Source organism: Spea bombifrons, chromosome 8 (assembly GCF_027358695.1).
Source record: "Spea bombifrons isolate aSpeBom1 chromosome 8, aSpeBom1.2.pri, whole genome shotgun sequence".
Taxonomy (NCBI): Eukaryota; Metazoa; Chordata; class Amphibia; order Anura; family Pelobatidae; genus Spea; species Spea bombifrons.
Window position 1 is genome coordinate 37,915,576 of NC_071094.1, and position 27,161 is coordinate 37,942,736.

Below are 27,161 nucleotides of genomic sequence, written 5' to 3' on the forward strand. Positions count from 1 at the left end.
ACCACAATCTGTTTCCAAACTAATTGCTCGAAATTCCCCAAATGGAGTTCATTCTGCATGTGTCAATCTAACTAGGGGTTCAAAGGTAATTTATATTAGCATGTAATTAACATTCTAAGAAGGCGCACGTTAAATATCAATATATAAATGGCTGTCTTCACCTTCCTACAATACGTTTCATTTAGAAAAGCAGTAAATATTGGAGTTCCAGATTTATGATTGCCATTGACTTTAAAATGATAATGACTTTAACAAAAAAGATCTTTTTCTTTTAATTCTTTTTATGAATGAGAAGAATCAAACTGGAACTTGGCCTATCAATCATGCCTTTATGAATTTATTTTTGACAACCATTAACTTTGTATGTCAAGTACTACGATTTCAAGGATAAAGTAGATGATTGGCGCTGGAGCCGCATATTGGCCCACATATCACCCGACCAATAATTCCCTTTGTCTACTACTACCACCGCATATTAAGATTAAGAGATTTTTCCGAAACGCAGGCAATCGGCCAATAAAGATGCAAATGCAAAGGTATTTTTCATTTGTAAAACTGCCTTTCCCTCTTACAGTTAATAATCGCTCGGTGTGATTCATTTATCAAATTAATACTTAATTTGAAAATAAATAAAAGCCATAAAAATGTACTCGTGCAGCTGTAGACACTTACAAGACCAAAATGATCATCCCTAGTGTTAAATATCCAGCCGAAAAGAGCAATGTATCAACACGTCTAATGTTTTTTCGTAATGAGACGTATTTTAAAAATAACGTTTTAAAACACGGCGGTTAATCTGGAATCAAAGTGTAAACTATTTCTGGGAAGGACAGACTTTTTTGCACCGAGATAATAAAACAGAAGCAACGCTGGTTAAGAATGACCTTTTTTCTGAAATACGATATCTAATTTACCAGACACCAGGCTCCCAGTAAGAATCGTGTTATCTTGTTAAAGCGGAGCAACTTGGTATCCAACTCTTACACCGAGCAGTTATTACTTTCACCCAGTAATTATTTCTACGATTGCGCAAGATTTTTATTGCCGAGACAGCCAGACTCTCACATCCACAAATCATGGAATGCAACTTCTGATCAGCGCGATTCTTTACGTCTCACGGAGAGAAACGAGCATGCAAAGTGACGGCTTTTCATTATCATTATTTTATTGATTGATTTATTTCACTTCTAGCGCATACGATTCTAGCTGTGATTTACCGGCGTAAAGGAAAAAAAATGTTATTCTGAGTTTTGCCCTTGCTGGTCCACTCGGTATGTGATCGCTCGTTTTAAGAGGTGGCACAGAAGACCTAATCTCATTACATCCTAGTATTTATCATAGTATGCATTATCAAAGAATTATCGACAACAGTCCTTTATTCTGGAATTCTGCCCGAGCGACGACTAGTAAGGCAAGCACAGCGATCCACGCACCAACCGCAAGTAGGCATTGAGTGAAGTCCAGAAAAAATATGATTCTGATGATTCTTACTATAAAGCCCCATGGCCGGTTCTGTAGACCTTGGATTCCTGAGATCCCACTGATCTCCATTCCAGGGCTTAGGGTAATTCCCAAAGCCTTAAATACAGTGTTCTGCACAGAAGAAGAATTAGTATTGTTCCTCTTTAAGGCTCCCCAGCAGTTCCGTTTTCAGCATGTCTCCATACCACCAGAGGCAACTCAATCAGTCATTCATAGATCCACCTGTACTAATTAAAGAGCAACCTTGGCTTTTGTGAGCGTATCGTGAAAACCTAACAGCTGAGCATGCACTGCGTCATACTACAGAAAGGTTTTATATTTCTACTTGGGAAGAAAAAAAACCACAATTGTGACATCCAGTGAATAGATGCACTCAAGGTCACAGAGATCCTGACTCTGGCCAATGTTCTTAATCACCGACAAATGCTTGAAACATAACGTCTACATGTCTACGATATTCTTCCCCAACACAGCTGTCAGTTTCAAGTTTCATGGACCAACAGAGCCTTGGGGCAAAGAAAAAAACCAAGTATCAACGTGCTGTCTGGTGCCCGAGGATAGTGAAAGTTGATCTTCAACCACATCCAGAAGGGCACGGTTGCCCAGTCCTGGAAAAAAATCTTTACAAGCTGATGGCCCATCATTTTCCAATTATAAACCGGCTCTGTTCAGCCCTGGAACAGTTAAACCTCTCTCTGCCATAAAACCACCCAAGCTCGAGACTACGGGCTCTACAGAGTGTATCAAAGCAGGGCACAAAACATAATAATTACACATCTATGGAAATGCAGAAACCTCTCCTTGTCTTTCTACCAGAAACGCTTATTAAGTCACATAGGTAACATTATATAATTATTTCGAGATCAAAATCCGCCTTTATTTCCATGATTTGTGTCTGCCCGCGTAGGCAGAAAAAGGATAAGGTAAAAATGTGCGCATGGTGCCTTAATATGTTTTTCATTCCATTATCACTGTTCCTATCACAGGCTCTTTAGAAAAATTTACAGTAGTAATTCAGCACCTGCCGTACCACTAATCTAGTCTAAAAAACAATTACTACTATTAATAAAATGTATGTAATGAATTAGTCGGGGGTGGGGGGGGTTGGACCAAGATGGTTAAACCCTTCAGCCACAAGAGCCTAGAACTGCTGAATTGGAAGAAAAGAAATATCAAGAAAATCTAGCATTTCTAGGCAACAGAAATTGTTAATGAATTTCAATATTTCCATATAGATATTTTCCTCGTGTGGTTCCTGAGGACACGTTGTAGTAAGACGTGAGATTTATTGCATGAACTAGTTCACTGTGAAATTGGCTAATGGTTTCAGTCCACTTCCCACTAGAGGAATGCTTCAGAAATGACTTTTTTTTTCCAGCAGAGCAGGTAGCGGACAGCAAAAAGATTGGAAAGCTCTGTGCTCTGTGTCACTGCCTGGTTGGGAAATTGGGTAGAACCAAGGTAATTCTAGGACGGCACCGGAAAATGTATACATTACCCTTCCTAACATAATCAGGATTGTAGTCGGTGGAGGAGGTTAGAAGAACGACGGTCGATGGAGGAGGTTAGAAGAACGACGGTCAATGGAGGAGGTTAGAAGAATGATGGTCGATGGAGGAGGTTAGAAGAACGATGGTCGATGGAGGAGGTTAGAAGAACGAAGGTCGTGAACTACGCATGTTGTGTATGCATTGAGGGATCTAAAGATCAATGGGGAGTGTGCAGCTACTTGCCTTTTTATCTCTTAAGCCAACCATTGATCGAGGAGTCTGAATATGGTACAAAAAGTTGTGGCAACATTTTCAGCTGAATCCAGCCAGAACCAGGCAGTTTGAAGTCTATCACCTTTGGGGATGTCTCATTTAAAAGTGTGGGGAAGATATGTGCCAAAAAGGGGCAAAGTTTCCATAGCAGGTGCCTTCCCTTCTCCTCGTTCTATCCTTACAAAGACTACCGGATCCTCTGTAATCCCCAAACTCTTACATTGGCTTAATAATAGAACATATCATATTTCTAAAAGATCGACTGAAATGGGTAAAAATATTAGTAAAATAAAGTTAAAAAGGCCCATGTATTCCTATTATAAGGGGTTATTTATAAAGAACATTTTTAATACATAAAAAATATTCATAGTGAGTGTTTTATAATAGATTAAGAAAATTACAAGCGTGAACAATACTGATGTTTCTTTAAATATATCAGATTTCATTATTATAAAAATACATTTCACCCAAGCTTTGGTTTAAATCATGAAACGTCTAAATGTCTACTAACTCTATTTTCCAAGTGCTTTTTTTCCCCCTTTTTCCCCCCAAAAGTAATACCCTCAAATCAAATGAATTCACGTTTAATAAGAAATAAATTGAAGTACAAATGTTGGTCATATTTTCATTTTGTATATTTGTGATAATATTCAATTTCTATAACCCCTTTTTCTTCACTTAAATCCCATTAACATTTACATGCCCTTTTGGTCACTGGGACAGCTTCAAAGTATATTGAATTAAGGATCCAATTTAAGATTTCGGTATGATACATTGTGATATTTATTCTTAAGGAAATACTGATATAACTCAGCAGTGTATTTTGTGAAAGCTTTTTTTTTCTCCTGTAATTTCATTAAGATTTAACAATAATCCTTGTCTGCCGGACAAGGGTAGGGGTGATGCTAATATACTTCAAAGGCTCTTTAGCAGCGATGTGAAAAAGGAAAAAATAAAGAAACGGGGTAGAAAAGTCCTGTAGGTATATTATTTATATGATTAAAAAGACTTAACCCCTTAAGGACAATGGGCGGTCCGTAAACCCATTGAAAACAATGCATTTTGAGCCTTACATGTACGGGCTTTGTCATTATGGGGTTAAAAAATAATATCCATCTTTACTTGAGATTGATTCCTCTTTATATGTAACATTAGTGCCATTATATAAAAAAAGCACACAGAATAGATAGAATATTGCATGAGTCCATCACTTCCAGCTTAGGAGCTGCCATATGCCTAGGGTAGCCCTACCTGGAGCTCTCCCTCTTGTGAGTTGGTGGCTTTAGGATGGGATGGGGCTTAGCTACGCTCGGGAATATTAAGGGATGTGATGGCTAGCACCAGATAACATTAAATCTGGTAGGAGTTGGTGGGGATGGGCATGGATGAACACTGCTCCCCTGTCTCAGAGAAAGTAAAGAGTGACCCGGAGACCCTGGGAATTTCTCCTGGAGACTCTGGATCCAACCTGTGAAGTTCTCAGGGATGGACACCTCCAAAAGGCTTTGACTAAAGCAACACAATCCAAGTACATTCAGGTCAAGAATGAAGAAAAAAAATGGAGCCTGAGTGCATAATGAACACAATTTTAAAGTGTTCCATTTTCTGGATTAGAGTCTGGATACCGATAGTAATTACAGTGAAGATGGTAGAAGATCGTGATAAACATATGTAAAGTCTGTAAAATGTACAGATAGCACCGGATGTGGATGATGAAACTGCATTATAGTCGTCAGAAATTAAACTTCCTTCCATGGTGGTTTGAATATACTAAATTAAACTATAGATAGCGGGATTAAAGCTGTTAGCTGGTGATATGTGGTTCATGTGATAACGGAGTGGAATATCGGGTTGGCGGTGTTACTGGATTATCTCTCAAGGTCGTTTCCATAAAGGATGTATCAAAGACACAAAGATTGTGTGTTCTGTCATTTATCAACTACATGCCACCTTTAAAAACATTGCAGTTTAACGTTAATTCAAATAAGAGCATTTAGTATAAAATGCAAGACCGTCCAACAGTCCTGGTGTACAGGGAGCAGGTTCATGATCGCCTGATCTCCTCTGACTGACCATGGAAGGTGGAAAAAATAATGGGGATCTGTCCACGCCGCTTGCCCCACCACCCAATACAGGTATCCCGATTTGGACACCTGAAATGTTGGGGAGGGGTAGGAAACATCCATACATTTCGAGTCATTTTTAGCAAATTTAAAGATGGACGTGATTTCATTCAAAATATTCCAAGTATTAAGGAAGATGTTTTTATTTCTGGCCCGCTATAAAATGAAACATACCTACACTAGGGATGGAAGAAAAAGAGTTTACCATACTCTATAAAAAATATATATTATACCCATTTTTCTCCTTATACTGTCTCTTAAATAGGCTACAATTGCATAAAACGCACAGATGTGTGATTGTGACATTTTAACAATTGGGGTGCACCGATTTTGACATCACAGAACTAGTGGAGGTGAGTAACCTGCTAAATTATGACAAGATATGGTGTATTTTTTAAGCATTTTTTTTTTATTACCGTCTCGCACAGATATATATATTTTTTTCAAGTTCAAAACCGTACCCTGCAAGTTTCTACCAAAGGCACTTGTCAAATCGGGAAGATGTGCTGAAATATCACACATTATTCTTATTTGAACACAAACTACCCAGAGATTTGAAAGAAGCAGAAATGGGAAGGATAGCGTTCTAAACAGAATTTTAAACTCCAGGCTTTATCTTTGTCTGGGTCGGCTGGTGAGCTACTTATTCTGATCTGTAGAACAGTTTTCAGCTCAGAAGGATCATATTAAAACTGTATGGCACTTCACTTAAATTCTTTCAATTAGTTCAGCGGAAGAGGGCATAGATTTCCAAAATGTTCAGGGCAAGAGAAGAAAATCAAGCCAGCTATGTATTATATTAAAGTAATGTAACAGCGGAAATCGGGCACTTGAAAAAGAGCCAAGGACAAGCCATCTTTAGCTCAACTTCAACATCAACTCTTAAAGGGGTGCTGGCGGTAAAAGATAGAATGCCTCGGTCTTAATCACACTGTGACTAATGATCGTCTATAGAGGCACTTCATTAGCATTGAAATAAAGAATCAGCTTAGTGTGGTGCCTGAGCAGAGAAAGTCAACCAAAATATCACATGACCGACAACAATGGCGACCTCTGGGTCTGCAGATATCGGAACAAAACGAGATTAAAAAAAGGGGTTTTGTCAATGCCGACCTACGTTACTTTAAACAACACTGGGGGTTACGCGCAAAGAGAAAAATATTTATTTTAAGTGGGACTTCCCCGTTAAGGTTGATACAATTACTGTCTAAAAAGCGAACTATTCTGCCAATAAGATTGTAAAAAAACATTATGATGTCAGCTTGTTTGGGAATATCATAATAAAGGCTTACTGACGCATCAATGATGTAAATTGAAAATAAAAATAGATTGGTTTATGAGTATATGTAGGTTTTATAGGGTTCTTTATGTACTGTGTGGGAATAACTGCATTCTATTAATAGAGTAGTTAAGCATCCTCTGTTCTTCTGAATTTTGAAAGCAGCATATATTGTATATTAAAACGCACATTAACCTGCCCTGGGATTAAATAATTAATATTTTATAGATTATATGCACCTGCACTAAGTGCATAAAGAATTGGCTATTAATGCCAGTGGGTTGTAATTAGCAAATTGCAAATTTCAAACATGGACACCGAGGGTAATATTTTTAAGTATTATATTATAGAATAGAAGGTGGCAAATGCTTTGAGAAGCCATTTGGCATGGTTGGTGAAGGCAATTCAAATAATTTAATTTATATAATGCCTTAAATTGGAATAAGAAACCCAAAAAGGGGGATAAACCTGAGTTTAGGAATTCGCACCTTTATGGTGTGAAACGCGTCGGGTGTCCAGGTACGATTTGCTGTACAGATTAATTGGTAATCTTCAATGTTTTTTTTCTAGTTTTTAGACCGGATACCTATGAATTGTAAGTGCCTCTAGCAGCCCAGCAGTCTATAGAATGAAATACTTTCGGCATTTGCATTGTGGATGCTGCTGTGCAGCACTTATCAAAGGCTAGCCTGGTGTATTTGATTTTAAATAGTTAATACGCCGAAGCTGGGCAAACAGCTTCGCCTTTTGTTTTCGTCAACTACACAAGACAAGACCAGACATCACTCATAATTATTTCCATTACCTTATAAAAGAAGAGTGGAGATAAATCACATTGTGTAATCACTACCTTTGATCTCTTCATACAAATTACAGAGAATTCTGGCCCTAAGCCTTATTTAAGAAATGTACTTCAATTAGCTGTACCTACAAAATGGGAACATATGTTACATAAAGTGTCCAATTATTCCAGGGTGAGTAACATTCACTGCATACTCTCCACAGGTCGCTGACCTCATGTGCTTTCGCTGTATCCTTCTTTACATAAAGTGAATTATGACATCATTCCTAAAGTTCTAAGGTACAAAATACACGATGATGAACATTTGTTGAAGCCTGGCTTTGTTTCTATTTTAATTTATATTTTTTTAGGTCCTAGAGCCCCCTAAGCCCCACTCATTCGCCTTATTGGGTTAAAGGCTAGGTTTAGGGTACATGTGTATGTCTCAGGAGATTTGGGTACCACAAGAGCGTACAGGGTTTTCTGGGCCCTGGCCAACTAAACAATGCCATAGGTTTAATTTGTCATAGTTATTATGTTGAATTTGATCAGCCCTATGCATTTCTATATTACCTGTAACCTCGTAACCTGCCTTCTTACCCAACGGAAGCAGATAGAGCACTTGGGACAATAACAATTAGGTTAAAAAATTCCACTTAATTCCACCTCGCCATGCACAGTAACGAAACGGTCAACTGTGCTGCTTGATGTCAGAGGGTTGGGGTCTAGAAGATAGCTGGATGGGGGCTTCCACTCTTAAGGTATAAAATGTACCCTTGCTGAGTGGCAGATTTTAGCACCATTGAGCTTCGTGTGTCGTTGGTGCATAATAGTGTTTCCTCTCATGTAGCTCATGAAGAGACCCATTTTGGCACAATTTAACTATATCCTAGCACCAAAAAAATCAACCTGACCGATTTTTGTGGACTTGACCCTTTTGGTGGCTGAAGGGTAAATCAATGGGCTGAGCTGCTGAACCATCCTGATCTGAAAGCTAAAAGGTTCGCGTTTCAATAGTCCACTGGCTTCAGCTAAACAGCTTTCTGGTCCATTAACCCCTCTTTTTTTCTCCCCAAACAGTCCTTGTTTTCTTTTATCCCATAAAAACACGCAACAAACAACCTAATCCAGATAAATGCATTGACCATTACTGTAGCGTTTGTGATATCAAACAATATAGACAATGTTTAACCCTTTGATGCTCCTCAAAGGCTCATTTACTGAACCAGCTTTATTGAGTAAAAAATGTAATCATGGCAGAAATTATTCTTATCCAGACCCTAAAAATAACTTGCAGATTGACTCATCAATTTAAGAAGAAGGTTCCTGTGCTGAAGAAGTCTGAATATTTGTCCATTTGAAATCAATCATGCTTAAGCAGCCAAGGTTCTCGTCTTGCATACCTATTGTGAATAGTCTTTTAGACGATTATCCTTGGCACCTCCTAGAAAGCAGCAACGTTCAATGTAACAAAAGTGTTCCGATGGCACAGCCACGGGATAGATCTCTAAAGCTCTCCTTTCTGGATCTGGAAAACTCTCTAGAAAAAAGAAATTCTCCAAAATTATTATTTTTCTATGAGATCCTTGAGATTATTTTTACCAACCTAATTCTGGGCATTGAAGGCAAGGGTAGCATCTTTTATAACTCCTTCTGACTTCATACGCTATGTGTGTGCGGCCATAAAAGAAAATGTTGTCACTAAGAATCATCATTAGAATAACAGCGGCGCACCTTTAAAAAGTGAAAATTGCCATTTGTTGAGCCCCTATTTTAAATCAAACATTTCTTCCATATTCGGCTAATGTTCAAGTTGCAGAAATTGCAACAAACCCTTTAAAGATAAAACAAGGAGGGGGGGCATTGATTTCTAGTGTTTTGCACACCCGGCACTTAAAAGGTTAAAGGATCTATATAAATAAATGATTGTAAATTGATTTGCTAGAAGTGACACTACACGTACAAAAAAAAACCAATTACAATTGATTGTGTTTTTACCCAATAACGCCAAGGTAACCCGCAGTAGATTGTTCGTGTATAACGAAATAACTATATTTGTAGGGGTTGATTACATTTTTAGTGACCGTGTTATCCATAAGTGAAAGGGGTTAAATGAGAAAGGATGTATGCCCCATTTCTCGTCTATTGTAAGCTGCATTCTGCTATCAATCTTAGAGGACTCTCTCTAAGGCACAAAGATTCCTTTGTAATGCGGATAGAAAAGAACGCAGGCCCGCTGCCCCGTCACGCATACAAATCGCCGTCCTCATGGGCTTCATGGGCGCGCGTGAAAGCGATAATGGCCCAGCGGCAGATAAAAAGCCTAGCCTCCCACACCTGGCCAAGCTATTGAGATGTAAGCTTGAGCCCGCGTTCGGAGGCATAGAAACTCCATTGCATGCTTGTTGCCCGTGAAGGACCGGTACTAATACACTCCACGCCCTCCACTGGAGGCTGAACTTAGTCCACCGGAGCTGAAAATTGGCCCTGCATGCCTGTAGAACCAACGTCACATTGTATCGAGAATATATGTACAGCTGGTCAGCAGCTGATCTATTTTATCCTTAAACGCAGTCATTCTATTGTATCTCAGCTGGGATCTGCTCTTTCAAACCAAGAAAGAGGGCCAAATAGAGATCTAAAAGAGCTACCCCAGCCAAATAGACATCTTAAAGGGACACCCCGCCAAACAGAGAACTTAAAGAGTCACCCCAGCCAAATAGACATCTTAAAGGGACACCCCGCCAAACAGAGAACTTAAAGAGTCATCCCAGCCAAATAGACATCTTAAAGGGACACTCCAGCCATAAAATACACTTTAATGCTTATTAGCTGAGACATCATATTTTTGTGTTGCCCACCTGGCAAAAACAAATGTCCCCCATATGCATTTGCCCCTTTCCCTTCTGCTGGCCTATCTGCCGTGCAGGCAGCTGTGGAGCTGTAGCTTCTCCCTAAGTTAAGTAAATTTATTATTTTTTCTTGAGGTTTAATGAATGCATATGAAAGTATTTTTGTGATACTTCTATATGCATTCATTGTTCACAGGGCTCCCTTTCAACATTTCAAAGAAAACACATAGCGAGCCCATCGTCCGCGCACAAGAGCCTTCATCTGTTGGACTAAAACTGGGATCTTTAGCTCAGTTCTAGCTGCATACACCCAACACGGATTTACGACAGAGAAAAGAAGACTCTCCGGTGATACAAAGTCCTACACTTCAAGGCAACATGTGACTATTTTCTACGGGAACAATTAAAATAGTGTTGTGTGTCTTGACATCACACTGCACGGCACATATGATGTCATTGCTATTACGATATCCTAAAGGCCAATGTTAGCCTTACCGTTCCAGTAGGTGGACAAAGTGGCATCAAATGCGTAGCCAAGTAAACCTTCACCGGATGAATAAACCTGTCATCAGCAGAGATGTGTCAATAAAATTATGCAATCTGCATCACTACAGCAACCGTGACATATGTACTGTATGTAAATCACTGCAATTGTACAGGAACGGGAAAAAAAACAGGCGTTTATGCAAATAACAGAGACCGTACAGGGCCAACAAAAATAGAAATATATTCAAATAATAAACATTACACCACGGCAAAGTAAAATCTGAAATCTATTCAAATCACACCAATTACGCAGTTCTATAATTAAATTAACCGTCTGAGTGCCAGCAGCCTGTGCTACTCCTACACTGACATGTTTTTTTTTTTTTAAATGGCAGCTCCTTCTAATTAAACTCAGCAAGACGAAGCTCATCTCAACACCTACAACATCTGTACAGGCGGGGAAGTTCCAGGCGAGGAACGCAAGGACGTAGATGATGGAGCGTTTCCATATGGAAGGATACTGTATGAAATAGAATCATTGTAGCATCTTTAGGATGTTAGTCTGTTGAGTGCCTTCATATTTCACGATGATGCAAAATGAACGGCCCTAACTGGACCCTTGGAACAATCAGATCTTATTAGGAACGTATCAAGTCTCTGGCGGAAAGTAGGCCAATAAAGAAAACAGATGCAAAGTTGCATGGGTTTCAGGACCTCGGTGGCCCGATGAAAGTCCTCTAAAGTCTAGAAGCATCATGGAACTTTGCATATTGTTGTGTGTCGGTCGGATGAAAGGTATGAACGTCAGCTAAAGACCCTGCAACAATTCAAGTCTACACTTAGAAGTTAAGAAACCAAGGGCCATCTTAAGCTTTTAGATATTTAAGATGAGATATTAGCATTCACAATAAAAAAAAAACACTTGGGTTTTATGCATTATAACACAGAGCACCAATTTAAGGTGTAATTAACTAAATATGTTTTGGTGATATCAATATCAATATATAATATCCATTTTTTTTATTTTAGACGATCCAGTATAGTATAGCAATAAAAAGACGGTCATTATCGTTTGAGTTTGCAGCATTACCTACCCAACAGACCCATATGGTTTTTCCTCCCCATCCCAATTAAGCATTGCGGTGTGTGGGGTTAGAAGCATCCTGCTTCCGGTTGAAATCATTGGCCTTTTTAAACCTATAGAGATATTGAGTGGGATCTGATTTTGAAAGGTATCATAATAACCAACCCATAAAATACATTGCGCTCTCGGTTCACAATTATCTGCAGTAACAAATAATTGAGTAAAAAATCATTGTTCTACCGACTCGAAATAATGGAATTTGACCCCAAACTGAATGGTTATTAGAATTTCTATACAAGATGTATATATATATATATAAATATAAAAAATCAGTTACTTTGATCTAGTGTGATATTAATAATAATTAATTAAACCAGAGGTCTATGAAGTTGTCACTTTTATTTTTGGGGTGGTAATCACTCTTTTCTGTTGCCGGGTGAATTAATAATGGTGCTTCACATTGAGGGTTCGTGTGAGGACGGAGTATAAATCAACTGTGCTTAACCTCTGTCATTCAAAATAAGTGACCTCCGTCAGCAGCGATGAACAACGTCTAAACTGTGTAACATTCAATTAATCCTTTTGTTGGGCAGAACGAAAGAAATGGACTCCTTCCCCGACAGAGTCTGAGACTTTACATAGTGTCTGATGAGCTGCTCTTGAAACAAAGGCTCCTTAAAGAAGAATTGAATATATGCGATGACTTAATTGTACCATATAATGGTGCGTGTCACTGTATTATCCAGCTTTTAAAAGTATATGAAGCCATGCACTTATATATCTTTTCTATAATCGTCTTTTTGCTGGGGACAATGATGGAGAGAAGGTTCTACAAGTTGGAAAAAGGACATCCAGTGCAATTATGTTATATGAATAAGAAAGAATAAATACTTATCATCCTGATGGTGATGAGAGTCTTGCTTTCTTTCAATGAGTTTGTGGGGGTTACAAGGACGGGGCTAGGCTGACGATTTTCTAATGTCCTTGGCAAACTATATCTCTGGTGCTCCTCTTGTTTGTGTTGGTGGCACCTGGTTTTCCTCAGTGGCAGGATCGACCAGGTCAACAATGGCTATAAGGCTGACGGATGCCCAATCCTCACATAGCCATCTAACTCCCACTGCACACCACACCGGCCGCCAAGGCCCAAGCTAGGAATATGGAAATCCAATGTGATTTCCATGAACGTCTAACTCTTGAGATGTTTCTTAATCAAGCCTTAATCCCCTTACTTTTTGAAGAGCTACAACACCTCCGCTTCTACGTTGGATTTCCATATTCCTATATCCTGTATATTTACCAGTCTGAAGAAAGGAAAACGCAGGTCCAGCACTCCAAATGTAAATAACGTAAAATATATTTATTAAATAAAGAATCCGGACGGAAGAACTGCTTAACGCGTTTCGCCCTAAACTTAGCGCTTACTCATAAGCTCCTTTCTACTCGTCTGAAGCTATCTACGGACATAATCAATGACATTTGCTTTTCCCCAACGATTTATAATCTCCTAAGAATACCTAAAGTTTAAAGGAGAGATGGGCAGAGTTTACAGCGCCCTGGTCAGGAAAGCTACTATTTGAGACAACAGCGTTTCAGATCTCCTACCATACGACCCAAGACGCCCTTGCCGCGGCAAAGCCATCCCATTAAAAAATATTATTTCTCCATGTATGCTTTTCGCAACAAGGCCAGATAGTATAACACATGTGCTAAAGATTAAGCAAACTTGGTTTCGGCCCCTTGTGGGTTCCTAATTCCATTTGTAGCGGGCAGCTGTATGTTCACATCTAAAAGGGTTTCAGACATTTATTGAATATATCTGAGAATATAGCGAGAAGTAACAATGCGTGCTGTTACAATGGCGTCAGAATGTACGCGCGGTACGGCTTCTCAACTGGGTCAGAGCGGACGCAGAATGTAGTCGTGCTGCATAGTATAAGGAGAAAGAAAAAGGTCGAACGCTTAGTGTAACCGACTTGGAATACAAAACGCGTCGGAAGGCACTCTTGTCATATAATTAGACCTAATAAAATAGAAGACGTTTCCAGTCTTTGATCAGTTGGATACAATCCCTTTTTCGTTAGGCTTGTTTAACAAAGCAGTGAACGTAAAGGGGGCGAGCGGCTGCCGGCGTACACGCGTTTCGCAGAGCTTTACTGTCCGGGAAATACAAACAGAATATTTATTTCTCAAGTATTCATTTCACATTTAATGAGGCACAGTCAAGATTCCTCGCCAGCAGATACGACACCCGCTTTACATAAACCTCCCTGTAATTATTTTTTTGAAAAGGAGTAAGGGGAAAATGGGATAATCTAGAAAAATGAAACAAAACATGGCCTGAATCTGGATCCATTTTCTAAAGTACGGGGGGGGGGTCGCCATAGGCTTGGGGCTTAAATCTCCACATAGCTCAGCGTGCTATAATGAACAGAAAAATAGACGAGATTAAAAAGTCAGGCTTAATCTCCTTTAAATTGTGACTCTTTTTCTCAAATTAATAATTTTCCCCATTTGATATACGGAAAAAATGGATGCAGAAAATATTAAATTCCCTCAGTTCTTCTCATTTTTGTATTAAATCACACACACAAAGTAATGTGATAAAAAAGAACTTACTTTTTTACTGTCTGATTTAATGGTTGCCCTGATACATATAATATTAACCCTTTTGTAGTCTGAAAACAGAAACTCGTATTCATGAAAAAAATAATAATTATATATATATATATATTTATATTATAAAGATATACCATATAGAGAAAGAATGTACATTTTTTTAGCAGATCTTGGGCGTGTTTTCTGTTTATGTGGCAACAACCTATCAGTGCCTGCTTTTGTGTCACATGACAATTAAGTGTTCCCATCAAAAATCGAAAAAAGGTGGAAAATTTTACTTAATATTTCCTGGATAGGTTTGGGCATTGAGCAGTTGGTACCTTGCTTAACCCCCCTCCGGGACTGTCCTGTGCAAAGCAAGACAGTTGGGAGGCGTGCAAGGGAAAGGCTTATGGCTGGGTGAAGCCCGCATTAGACCCAACCAAGCCTGCGTGAAACATTGTGGTTCCAGTATAAGGGATCCTCACTATTTCACATGCACTAATTCTGCCGGAAGCGTTAAAGACGCACTCAGGCTTTGGCCATAGGTATGGTCTCCGTACGCTGTCTCACCCCACTGCAGCGCCAGCATTGATTAACCTCCTGAATCGGTAATAAAAAGCTTCCTGCCGCTGCAGCGTATATGTTCAAATCCTTCAATTGAAACCAATCTACACTTGTAATGAGAATGCAGCCCCTGCTCTTGAATTATGGATCTGCCAATGACTTATCACAGCCAGAAAAATCAATATTGGCAAAAGGTATATATATATTTTTTTTATTATTTTTTTTTTCACCTTACAAAAAAGAAGAGATTAGCGGAAAAGTGATGTCAAAAATAACGCAGGCTCCTTGTCGATGGAGAACTAGACCAGAAGAGATAAAAAAAGGTCCTCTGTGACATTCCCTGTTAACCCTTGAAGTGTGGGACGGTGATCAGTGCCGTACTTTGTAACATGACTGTCTAAATCTTACATTTAGGCGATGTCTGATACTTCGGCTTGGCACCAGACAGACATTGCTATTTAGTCATTAGTGCGTTAGGAAGCGGATAGCCTCGTGGCAAACTGGTTATTGGATTAAGGAATAGTGTTACATACAGTTCTATACCCCCCCAACAATTGGTCTGTATTCTTGAGGTTACCCCTTCGAGATCCATTTACAATAAGAGTTTTAAATCGCAGTAATGGTGGAAGCTGCCCCCAGTTCTTAGCATCGGGTACCCGTACCTTTTTTTTCAGGATGAAAGCGTTTGGCATGTAAAGAATGAATCATTCCCGAGGTCCCTTTGTATTGTAAGTATTAGTTTCACAGAGCTCTGCTGTTCTGCTCCAAAGAGGAGCCTAAGCCATCCTCACATTATTAACTCCCGATAGACTCTTTCTCTCTCTCTCTCCGCGGCCGGCTTGTGTGCAAGAATGTCACAGGTGTGCGTTCGGCTCCCGGGCTCTAAATAACTAATTACTCTGTTCCACTAAGACTGTCCCCACACGTTACAAATATCCTTAAACAGCCAAGCTGCCGTCTACAGAGTACAATGAGCTTTAAGGAGACAAATAAATGCTTTGTTGTTGAGCCATTTATAGAACACCGAGATAGCTATCCTCGTTACAATGAATCATAAAAAGGCAGAGATGGAAGGCTTTTAACTCTACTCTACTTCAACTCCTATTATCTTCAGCCAGGCTGGATGTTTCGGGGATACTGTAGAACATTTGGGAGTTGTCCACTCCAACGAATCTTTTGAAAATAATAAAATAATTCGAATATGTCCTAATATTGCATTTTGGTTATTGTACCCATTTTGTTTAGTGGACCACAACTCCTATTAATGCCAACCAAAACCCGCAACATCATGGTAAATGGCTGGGCACAAGGGGAAATGGTGTCCACTATAAACGCATGAGTGTGACGGGAGATATAGCTGAGTGCTAGTGTGTGACTGGGAATTATCTCGGTGTTGCCGAGAAAGACGCATCTTCCTGATTGTTACTTAATGTGCCGCGGCAGACAAAGAACTGCTTGTTACAAGGTACTAAAAATATAGTTTAAAAAAAAAGTTTTGAAGTCTGTAATTGCCTTGTCTTTTCTGGTCCTTCAAAAGGAGCCTGAAATATTACTTCATTAAAAGTCTCCTTAACTGCTGCAATCATACGGCTCCATCAAACATAATGCTTGCGAAGATTTGTATGTAGTTATCATAAAAAAAAAGTTGAAAAAATAGGGTTTTCTGTGATTGTATGCAAAATTGCGATCCTTTTTGATGTTTCTTCTCAAAGGGAAAGAAATGCTAGAACAAGAGGTCATAGTCTAAAACTAGAGGCTCAGAGGCGTACGTGTAATGAAAGGAAGTTTTTCATTACTGATAGGGTGGTAGATAAATGGAACAGCCTTCCTGCAGAGACTTGTATAGCGAGGGAACTTAAAAGGCATATGGTGATCCCCAATGTAAGACGAGACCAACGACTGATTAAGTCTGTCTTTACATCTGGAAAAATGGGCAGAATGGTTCTTATCTGTTGACAAATTCTATGTTTTTAACATTTAGACACTCAAATCCACGAGCTGGACAGGAAAACAAAATATTCTTTAGAAGGCATTTGTTGATCCCCAAAACTGCCTAATTTGCTTCAATTACTAAACCGAAAGCCCTACCCTAAAATTGATAGATGAAATGTCAAAATAATAGGTGAACATGGAAAATATGGTTGTAATAACATATGTAATGAGGGATTGCTAGATCACGGGTATCATCCTACAAAGAAGGCCATGGCGCTTGATCTGCTTTTTTTTCATTGGACGAGACGGCCTCACGTGACTCACTATGTATCTGTTTTGACAACATTATGTATCTGTTGCGACAACTTTAAATAAAAGAATGTAGCGCTTAACACATGAAAGCACAACCTTCTAATGCATCATTCCACTGCCTGTTGGCATGCATGGGGATCTATTCACTAAAGAGAGAGTGGCAGGAGACATAATGAAGGTCCGTGCAGCTTCTCCTGCCTTGGTTGGCTTTGTGAAATCCATAGTTAGATCACTGAGATATCTTCAGTCTCTTTACACATTAAATGATGCTTGTTGTCACATTGTGTGTCTGCTTACCAGCACCATGGTAGCAAAATTTACCCTAAAAAATGGCCAACCTATAAATTCTATGCATCCACTGGGCTTAGTTAGAGTCCAAACAAAGATGACCGATGTATGGCTGGGGTAGCCCTCCCCTTCTTGTAGAACGCACATCATCACAATGTTCACCCATCCTTTGGCACAATTCCTTTTTTTATGTCGGCTGAGCATCATAGGTGTTATAATCCTACAACACCTATCAGCACCCTGCCTACAAGCCACTTGCCTACACGTTGTCCCTGCACGTTGGATATCGGCGCACCATCTCTCAATACTGCAAACAGCAGCAGGCGGAACGAAGCAGAAACTCATAACTATATGACTTGTCCCGGATATTATAAATCTTCTGAGGCAGAAGCACAGAACAGTAATAAGGAAGGTAATTTTATAATTACATTAGCGAAATAGCTGGATTCACAGCACAGATAAATTATTTGATGAGAGAGGAGAACTTGGCAGGAGTCACCATGTCCCTGCCACGGTATTTGTTTTTGCCCCGATTGTCTCTTTCGTTCTCTGCCCAAACGCGGCTAAGTAGGACCATTTGACAAAAGTGGCAGAAACAATTGCTAATTACCCTAAACAACTCAATTCATAAGGCAAGTTTGCCTGGCTGTCATCTAAACCTCCATGTGTAACCTGCCAGCGACGGATTGTCTGCGTATCCAGAAGCAAACACCAGTAGGAAATTAGGATGGTGCTATTTGTACAAAACCAAACAAGCTGATCAAAGCTGCTTGTAATTACCGATGATTACAACACAGAACGATCTATGTGTCCACAAATAAATAAAACCACGAGCCGGAAGAGATTTCCTGGGGATTTATGGGGTCTGCCACTGACGGGGCAGGATGGCCCGGGGCAGGAGAGGGCAATTGGCCCAAAATTCAGTGCCGGTCCGACTTGGCTGGCCCACCCTCAAAGACAGGGGCACAGTGGGGTCACATAGCGTGACGTTGCTATGTGACCCTGTCGTGAAGGCAAGCAGTGATAAGGAAAGGCTTCAAGCAATGTGAGGGCATCATGATTGAGAGAGTGAGGAGCGATTGGTAGAGTGGGGTATGGGGTGGAGCGAGTATGTTTGAGTGTTAGTGTGAGAGGGAGAGTGTAAGTGTGTGTCTGTTACAGTAATAATAAAATAAATAATAATAGAATAAAACAAAACTACGAGGTTGATAATTCAGTGGAGGTGATTTCTTGATCCTCCTCGACAGGAAGTGAGCTCCTGATCACTGACCCCCTGCAGTAACTAACTTACACACTAGTGCACGCACTCACTATTATACATATACAATATTACAATATACAACATATATATTACACATATACAATAGCTGTCACCGTTTTTATAAGCCATAACTTTCTACATAAGGACCACAAAATTGCTTCTGTTTTGGGCCATGGCAAGCCGCTCGTCGTGCGATATTTCCCGCTAGATGGATCATAGGGTGTCGAGTCCAACTCCCCCCGACCCCCTAGCCCTCTGAGGATTATCAGAGTCGTAGCTCTGCCACAGGTAATCTACCTACTCTATTTTCTTCCGTATCACACTGCCACCGATTATTTTTCATTATCCGTGCCTTTAGATTTAACGGTAAAGTATAAAGTACACGTTTCCAGGGATACAGAGCCAGACACTCATACAATATTTACAGTTTGTCGTCTTTAATTTAATAGTACAATATCATGGAAACTGAAAGGGCGTACAATCTGTTTGTTAGGTATTCTGTTCTTATTTTTAGACAGCCAGGGAACTGGTATCCTTAGATGCACGAATGGTTAATATTACATTACATCACGATTCGCCATGTATTTTTCCAATAAAACGTTAATGTTTAACTCTATAACAACGATTCAATAAAGCCGCATCAAATAAAAGAGAATAGAAGGGTAATTATAAGATATAATTATTATATCTAACACCACCTACAATGGGATGTTACCTTCTCATTATACAATATATTATGTGAACATAACTAGATTTTCAGGGTAATGGCAAGTAATTACATCATCGTAGAAGTCAAAACACAGGTTTTTTTTTTTTGCTGGATAGCAGAGTATCTCCTTTTGTTTTTAGACAGTATTAAAACCCATCTAGCTAATTGTATGGCCTGCAGTTCAGATGTTATTAACTCGAAAGCCCCGGTTCATTTTATGATAACGCTGTCTATACGTTCCGTTCCTTCCAGGTTTCAAATCACTTAACGCTTCCACTCTGCTGGCTCGGTGGTTATCGTTATCGCTTACGGAAATAGCTTTACCACCCTGTCCACCAGAGCCATATAGAAACACAGAGAGAAAAATGTATAATGGGACGTCGGCGGCAGATCAGGCTTAGAAAGATGGGGCGTTCTATAAAATAATAATAAATAATAAAAAAAAATGATGAAGAATAAAAGTCGTTCCTAAATTATTCAGATAATAATATATAATATATAATATAATAATTATTCGTTGAATAATACTAAAGATCCCAAGAATGTTACGTTATTGGTAAAAATACGACTCGAAAACGTGGGAAACTCATCACTAGAATTATGGGCATCAGGTTCTAAATATAGAAATATATCACGTTCACTGCCTGCATTTTCTGCTTGTACAGAATCACGTTCCAGGCGGCAGATCATAACCTATATATATTAGCACACCATATCACTGCCTTCCCTGATGCAATTATTCTTATTGAAAAGCAGCAATCCATATGAAACAGGTTTTTCTTTGTAACCTGAATTTCTATGCTTTGGTTGCAATTTTTTTTTTTTTTTTACAATAAAATGAACCTCGTTATTTATCCTCCTCCTATTATTTCCACTGCAATATTTAAACATACCCCGAGAGTCCTATGTCCTATCTGATGCATGTATTCTGTTTTGCTAAAAATTGTTTAAATGCACAAATTTGATTACTTAATGAATTTAGAGGAAAAAAAGAGGAAATGGTTCTAATTTTAAAAACTATAGATTAACATGGATTATTATGGTTTTCTCATTCTTTAATGGTATGGTCCTTGAACAAAATGGACCATACCAAATGTGACCATCAAGAACATATATGAGGCTTAGGAGAGTGCTGATCTTGAATATGGGTCACCCTAAATTTAGTGTCGCGCTCTTGGATGAAGTAAAATTCTGATTTTTGCTAAATTTGTTAGCAATAAAATCATAGGTTAAGCATTTGGAAGAAAAAAAAATGATATATATTCAAGTATTTTTTCATAAAAACGCGTATTTAATGCCGTGATGCGTCTCTTAAAACGTCAGTGTTCTGGAATCTGAAAAGGTGATATCTGGAAAGGCTGATCTACTAAGCAAAGATGAAATAAACAACAGCAGTTTTTAATTATCCTAATTAACCTCCTTCATAAAACAGATTTGTGATGCTGTCATGACAACTTAGATGACTAGCTTCCCAACGCATGCCTTCAACTGTCCATTCCAATAAATCCCTGGTAATTACTAGTATAACATTTCTGACATCTACCATAATAATTAGCGGTTCTGTTCAGAAGGTCGCTCTATACAGTTTATGAATGATGGGCTTTTTTCTTTTTGGGTTTTTTTTTTTTTTTCGTGACGATGAATGCAAAATGACCAAATGGAGACATTATTTCTGCTGGAGAAGGACGCCGTCTAAGATTTGTGTAGACTTCTTTGTGATCTGTGTCTCAAACAAGCACCAGAGAGAGGGAAAAAAAAAGAGATGATTCCCATGAAATGAGTTTCAAAATGGTCCAATTAAAATCAAGAAGCGTGACAACTGCTCAGAAATTTTCAAAGAGCTACGGACTGGAAAAACGGGGGAAAGAAACCACATATAAGAAAAGAAGGCCTTGTCAAGGATTTATGAAATGGCTCAAACAAAATGAAACCAAAGCAAAGTAGGGGAAAATAAAGGAAAAAAAATTAATCCTTTGATGATCAGTTATTACTTCGGGTTGAATATTAAAAATAAACGGTTTGAAACGTTAATCAATAATTTATTCTCGCAGGGAATAAGAAAAAACCTTCGCCAATGCCATAAAATTGTATCGGAATAAAATGGCAAATTGGTTCTTGGTCTTTCTATGGAAGAAATGACATCCCCGTGCGTTAAATTTAATTTGATTCCGCGTACACTCTCATAGGTCTGGGTTATAAAAGCAGTAATACAATTAAATGGGAAAAAGGCTATATTTCCCTATTTTGCCAATAATGAAACAGAACAGAAAGGCAATCAAAACAAGAACAAAAAGGACAAAAAGGTGTTTGCGCTTCACATTTAGTATGAATAACAGTTCTCCATGGCAAACTAATATATATATATATATATATATATATATATATATATATATATATATATATTATATACACACACACATATTTGATTGGGTTTGGGTTGTTGGGGTTTAACAGCTGGACTCAAACATGACGATATTATTATAATACAGGTGCCCCAAAGGAATGATAAGTAAATAAAACAAGTAAAATCTCCTAAATATACTGAATAAAAATCAGATTCATAAAGACCGCTCCGCACTTAACCTCACAATCAAAGGGGTTAATACGATGTTCCGGATCCGGCCCTTTAAAGTGTAGCAGGCGCTTAGTTTATGACAGACTCCCTTTTACCATGTATTACCTATAATTTGAAGTTAAACAGAAGTCATTTGGTAAATCCAGAGCAATCGTATTCCGCTTTTTTTTGATTACTGTTTTTCTCTGCCTCATTTCACAAATTGTGGAGAGTTGTGTATTTAAACGGAGCTAAATCCCACTTAGCCTGGACAAGTACACGCAGATTAACCAGATTGCTGATTGCTTAACCCTTTAAATGACAGACGGGGCCAGCGTAAAGGATAACGCACTGCTCAACCCTGCCCCAACTGTCTTGTTTGTTTTTGGCTTTTTTTTTTGTTTATTAAATGTAATACTCCATGACTATGCCATTAACCCTTTTATGTTTTTAGCCCTCAAAAGGCTAATGATATTTGTGTACTAACACAATGTATGTGTTTGCTCTGTAAGGGTTAAATTAAGATACATGTCACAAATCTGAATATTTATCCCATTTAGATATCCTATTATAACCGAGACATATTTTCTTATTCCCAGCCTTTTATAGTTCAAACCCCAAACTGGCACTTAAATGTCCCATTTGGCTGGTACATTTAAGCCATTAAATTAGAATTCCAGCCCGGAGTTTAATTCTATCCCAACTGCAGTGGATTATGTAACTAATCACAGCTCATTCCTTTTTCGAGTATGAAATATTTCACATTCTCGACGTATGGGAATGATACCAACACCCATTCTTCTGTTTCGAGATATTTCTTGAACTCAAAGCAATAAGTCCATCTGCTCCGGTTGGCAAACGGAAAATATAATGTTTGTTAATTTGGTTTCTGATATTTTAGGCTGGTCTCTGAGTCAGGAAATAGATATTTTTTTTGACCTGGTCACAGAATAATATGTTTTCTCGATGAACTTTGATGGTTCCTCAGCTTTTTTCATCATCTTATATATTTCTTTATTTTAAACACACATCACTGCCTTAATATCTTTGTTTCATCTTTTCTTCTTAACATAGTTCTGTCAACCACATCGCGGTGATGCATGACAAGAAGATCAGCTCGAAGTTCTATGGAGTTCTGTCTAATCTCTGAAGTGTGTTGTTTAGAAACTACTAAAGAAAGTACCGTGACTACCGGGGCAAAATACTATATTTGTAAATTTGGAATAGTAAAAACAATACATCTGTCTCTATAGTAATTTCTCTAAATGTATGGCTTTGCCATAGAAATGTCTACACCATTAACCATTAAATGTCTGTTCATTTCTATACCATTAACCCTCTTTAATTGTAACTTTATTACATGCGTTGGATACTCGATTGGTTTTGAACATTTAGAAAGAACTGCCCAAGTTTTGATTAGATCAAAAGAAGCCTATATGTTACTAATCTCAATGTCATTATTCTTCTAGTAAACCCAAAATCCGCCAAACTGGAGTGAATTATCGACCGGGAAGTTTTAATCTGTTCTTAAAACAATTCCTTATTTGATCAGCAATGGATGATCTTCTGCAGAAAACCCAATGTAAAATAAGACGACCGCTAAAGGACCATTTGCCCCATGTAGTCTGCCCATAACCTGTGGAAGGAATTTATTCAAGGCAGGTCCTAAAGTTTACAAAACTCAATTTTCACCATACAGAAAAGAATAAATATATTTTTGTAGGTGCTAACCAACAATCTAATTTGTAAATCAACTTTCAGAAATACTTCTAGATCTTCCTTAATTCTTCCTGTCTGTAAGAGCCCTTATATGTTAATTCATTAACATCAATTATGGAACAGTTCTTCATTCATAGTTGTTCTGTTTCCCAGCACAGGCTTCCTCCCATACTTTCTATGACTCATAGGGGCAGTAAAAACATCAAATAACTTCAATCGCAACTAGAAAACAGAGCTATTACACACACAAATTGTCATTCTACTCATCTTGACTTTGATGTGGTTATACACAACAAAACCCATTTTTGAATACATGGTATTATTTCAAACATAACATTAATTATTGAAGGAATGAATGCGAGGATCAGAGGTCCCATGAGAAATAAAACCGTCAGGTTTCACACAGAAATATCATCCCATCACATTTTCTTAAGGCCACCTCCAGGATTTTTTCTATAATCCATTTAATTATTTTTTTTAACAATGTTCTTTTTAAGATCAAATGTATAATGCATTTATTGCCTTACAAGCTTAAACCATGCCTTTTTTGTCATTAGACATGCGAGCCTACACCAGGGACGTATTCTGGCCTAGGCCAACACTCCCCAATTGGCCATTTTTCGCTGACTCAGCACAGCCTCCATAGACTTCATTAAAAGGCTAAAAATTAAAAGGGACTAAAAGCTGCCTTTTAATCGCATTTGGCAACGTTAATAACTCAGATGTAAAATTAAACATTAGAAAACAAAGTATCTGGTTTATTTCTTCTGAATGCATCTTTCTGGCACCAAAGGGGTTAAAATACTGGGACCCTATATTATAAAAAAGTATAGGTGAACCTGTTTAATCTTGCAAGATTAAGTTATAAACCAGCAATCAATACAGCCAATGCTTCAAAATCACTTTTCCCCTACTCAACAGCGGTTGATTTAACCACGAGTTAAAAAAAAAAAAAAAAAAAAACAGTGTTAAAAATTGTCTTGGAAAAATATATATATATAATTTTTTTCAATCATTATCTCACTGATAGGGAATGTTGCTGTATTAGCTCAGCCTACCGATGTCTAACTCCAGTGAGGAAATGCCGGAGGGTTTTATCTTAATAGTATTGTACGTACCTGACTTAGGGCCGAACTAATGCAATCCTCGAACATGAAGATTTTTAAACCTGCCCTGTGGCATACACCTGCCACTACAAAAGATGGCAAAATCCGACAGTCTGATATTTTTCTTCTAGAGCAACCCTTTCAAAATGTACCGAAGTTGCAAAGCCTTAACAGAAAGTTCTGTTTCATGGACGGAAAAAAAAATTGATATATTTCCTTTCTTTCTTTTTTTTAAATAGTCCATGGACCAGTGACTTTGGCAGGGATTCTGGGACACAAATAAATGTAATACCACTTACTTCTAAAGTGTGTAGTTTTTTTCTGTCCTTTCACAGTCTGAAACTGAATTGGTTTGTGTGTGTGTGGGGGGGGGGGTGTTGTTCGCTCTTAGTGGGCTAATGTTTTATTCAGCAATATTCTGTAGTTTTGAAAACTGACACGATGCATTAGAGAAAAGGTCTTGCAAAATATTTAGCTGTAAAGTGTCATGCGACTGCCTGGTGTAACAAGAGATGTTTCTCTGGGTTGGAAGATGCAAATTCGGAATTTTCACTGTGTGGCATTTAGCAAGCCAAGGAGGACCATGATTTAGATAAGAAGGCACACTACTTCTCTCTAAAGTGTTCCTCCTCATGTGTTCCACCAAAGCCTTCTTCCCTTCCTTGGCTTTACAGAGATTGTGTTATGTCTACCAGGTGTCCGAGTTTCAGTGGAACTGTCCCAGTTTGAGATCTAAGTCCTGCTTCCTTATATCTCTGGTCTACGGTTTCTCTGGGACACTGGAGGAAAATTCCTAAATGATAGGATTCCATTTGAGAACATTAGAGTGCCCAAACCTGTGTGCTTAGTTATAGCTGTCTTCTCATAGTCCATGGAGGGTCTTGGTGGAAGAAGGGTAGACTTTAAAAAAATGAAGGGCATCTTGGGGGATTAACATGATAGCTTCATGCAGCGTAGAGGCCTTGGCTCTATGGATATACTGGACCCCAACATTCCTGACACAGCTATATCTTTGGTCCTAACTACGTGATAACACAAAGGGTAAGTCATATATGAGAAAGCATGGAGGCTTCATCTGCATGTCCAAGACACCTAGGTGCAAGATTTTCCTCGCCTGCCACCCCAAGCTGTTTTAAGACAAAACTAGCAAAAAGCCACAACAGACAGGAATAATGTTAATGTCCTATTGGATCAAAGTAATCCACCAGTTTATGGCGACAATGGACTCAAAAATGTGTTTCTACCGGCCGTGTAACTGTACTTGCCCGAGAAAAAAGTTTTGGAAATCCAAACATGATCAGATTTATTCATTATAAAAAAGGGCACTACACCAACTCATGCCAGCTCATGCCAACACTGAAAACAAAATGAAACTACAAAAAGTCACTTTTGCTCCTAGTACGCAGGCACTTTGCTTGGGAAATCCATAGCCTTGTAACTAAAATAAATATAAACAGTTCGACTACTCCGCGCGCGACATACACAATGTGTGGCTTGTCTCTACAGACAACTGATTTCTACTCAACCCAAGTCAACATTACTCTGTTTCTTTGAATAGACCAAACGTTTGCTGCTACTGACAATGAAATAGCTAAGGAATAACAAGAATTCTTCAAGATGTTTGGAAAGTAATGTGTGTTGTGTTACCTGTTAATATTTATCTCAAAACCAGCAGGGATTCCTGCCCACAGGCATCTTATCCTACCCCGAATATCCATAATAACACACAGAAGATACATTAGAATAGAGTTGAAACTCCCACAGCACGGATAACATGACTTTGTTCTTGCTTGCGATGAAGTCTCTTCTACAATAGAGTCCTTTTAGCTCATAGCGGCATAAACTGGAAAGGGAGAGTTGTGTCATCAAAAGAATTGGTCCACTTATAAGAACATGGCTTCATGAGTTAATTTTATAGATATCTTCATTTCCAAGTGGTCATTAGACCAGCTGCATCTTAGAACACATGAGGCTACACAACCCTCCATTCATCTCAATGGAATGACTTGCATATGTAATGAAGGGTTCTTCACAACTGCCCGAATAAACAACATTAAAGAAACACTAATATCAAGGATATGTATTATTAACAGTCATATCGCCAGCTTTTTAGGTTTTTTTATCTAAAGAAAATAATTCGTAGTCAAAACGTTTTCCTTTCCTTGAAGGGTTAAGAGTGGAGAAAGCTGTTCTTAAAGAATCTATTTAAAATGTGTTGAAATGTATTCATCTTATTATGATAAAAAAAAATAGATTTTTTTTTTA

At 38.5% G+C, this 27,161-nt stretch overlaps 1 protein-coding gene across 3 annotated transcripts in view; it reads right to left on the bottom strand.

The window, feature by feature from the left end:
- The window catches only part of PCDH19 (protocadherin 19), an 84,901-nt gene that overhangs the window by 39,301 nt on the left and 18,439 nt on the right, over positions 1-27,161 (bottom strand). The gene's annotated exons all lie outside the window — the stretch shown is intronic.